The following is a 2,573-nucleotide window of genomic DNA, read 5'->3' as shown; positions in this document are numbered from 1 at the left end:
CTGTTGTTATTCTTGCCTCATTACAATCTCTCTTCCTATTCCAAGGGTTGTTCACTATTTAGTTTCTTTTTTTTTAAGATTTATTTATTTATGAGAGAGAGCGAGAGATGGAGGGCACTCAGTGTGGGGAGGGCTAGAGGGAGGGAATCTTCAATCAGACTTCCTGCTGATCACAGAGCCTGACCTGGGGCTCAATTCCACAACCCATGAGACTATGACCTGAACTGAAACCAGGAGTCAGACACTTAATCAACTGAGCCACCCAGGCACCCCTTAGTTTCTTAAATTAATGTTTCATTCTTTTACAGCAGGTAAGAAGTCACGTTCAACTTTATCACTTAGGGGTAGACAATCTCATGAATTAGAATGGTTGACTGTGATCTTCATCAGTGCAGCTAAACCTATTTCTAGTTTAGACCAGACAGTAGGGACGGGGATTAATTATGATGATGGTGAAATCAACCTGATTTTTCCTTGAAACCAAATATTTTATATTAATTTAAAGTTTTTTCTTGCCCTTTCCTTTCTGTGGACAAGGTTTTTCATTAGCAAAATTTATATAAAGGGTATGCTTTCTTGAAAAATTAAAGTTTATAATTAAGGAACTTAAATGGCATGTTTAGGATAAAATTTAAATAAATATGTCCTTCAGGTTGAGGTAAATATTGAGAATGCTCAATAAATTAAGAAGGCATGCATTTGAAATTTGCGGACATAGATTTTGTGAGCATAGAAACCAGTAAAGCAGTATAAATAATGAAGATATTATATCATAACAAAAGAAAACAGAACTTAATTTAGCCTGCACAAAAATTTAACTCTTTCTTCTGAATTAATGATTTTAGAATATAACAATTGCTAGCTAAATGAAAAAGATTCATCGAAAAGATACCTAAAGTGCTATTTTTTTTTAATTTGGAAAATAACTAGTGTTAATATCTCATGACTGATATGTACCTAAACTGACACATTTAATCCTACTTTGAAAAACTAAACAACCAGAACCAGGAGATTAATTTATAATTTAAAGACATTAGATATAAAGTTACAACTATATATCTAATATATAAATAAATATTATTTCTGAAGTGTTTTAATTTCAGAAGTTACTAAGGGCATATCATTGTGATCCATTATATTCTCATTTTACTCACATTCATTGTGACAGATTTTCTTGAAAATTACCGTAGAGATCATAAAACATTACAAAAAAATATAAGTAGTGTAACAGAAACCCTGACAAATATTTGCATAAGTTTTTATGAATTGATTTTTATGATAAGCAATTAAGTTAATGTGATGTTGATTATTCATTGTGAAAAGCATACTCAGAAACAGAAGGGTTTTTTTTTTTCATGTTTACTAATGACATTTACATGTTGAATGAGTAATTGAGAGAATGAGAAATAGTCAATATTCTCACGTCATATCCTTTCTGGAGTGTTGATAGACAATGGACAAGTTTGTGTTTATTAGATTTAATAGAGTATCATGAGACTGAATTCTACTTACATATTTAAAGAAAAATAGATAAAAATTTGTCAATATTTTTAAGTGGAGGAAGCAGTAGTTTCCATTGCATCCTCTGTATGAAATATGCTCTTACCACAGCGCTCAAATGGATCACACACTTTCAGTTAAAGTGTGACCTATACATTGTGAGCACCAGCAGCACCTACTCCTTTCTGTGAAGTCAGAATGGCATGGCCTACATCAGACCTATTGATTCAGAATGTACATGTTAATAAGACGTGCAGTGACTCCTATGCACATTCAATTTTGAAAAGCACCAGAATATGCGATAACTTAAACTGTTGCTCTTATAAACAACAGTGTCATTTTCTACACTCTTGATTTTCAATTAAGCCTTCTTGTTGGGTGAAAATGATAAAAGGGACTTCCAGTTTTATTGAGAGTCTTGAAACTTTATTTTGCATTAATGAGTTAATTAGAAAACCTAAAGTTTGGCTTTCTTTACTTTCTAACTTTTCTCAAAGTATGGAAAAGAGCTGCTTTACATTATGCCAATGAACTAGTTTGTGATCAAAATACAATAGAATGAAAATAACTAACCACAATAATATCAAGATTAAAAAGAGGTAAATGAAAAAACTGTTCTAATGTTTTCAGATTGTTTTTGGAAAAGGGCAAAGTGAGTGATAACATTATATACTTTGTTAATTTAATTATCCGTAAAGAAATACCTAGGCTAACCAATAAAATGATACAAGTAGTTTTTCATTCACTTAAAAAAAATCAGACAAAAAATATTGGAAGGAAAATCAACCAATCCAAAAAAAAAAAAAAAAAAAGGAAAAAAAAGGAAGGGGAAAAATAAATAGAAAGCAAGTGCCAAATAAGAAACAAAAAATAAAATGGTTGATAACTCCAAATATCAGTAATTTAAATAAACATAAGTGGACTAGTAATACAATATGAAGAAAATATTATCATGCAGAATTTTTTTAAATTGTGAATTACAGCTATTTTAAAGAGACACCAAAACAATAAACAAGTGAAGGCCTAAGATATTTCAGGAAAATATGAAGCACATAAAATGAACATAATGCTTT

The sequence above is a fragment of the Ailuropoda melanoleuca genome, chromosome 7, assembly GCF_002007445.2.
Source record: "Ailuropoda melanoleuca isolate Jingjing chromosome 7, ASM200744v2, whole genome shotgun sequence".
Classification (NCBI taxonomy): domain Eukaryota; kingdom Metazoa; phylum Chordata; class Mammalia; order Carnivora; family Ursidae; genus Ailuropoda; species Ailuropoda melanoleuca.
Note: the sequence above shows the minus strand (reverse complement) of the source record.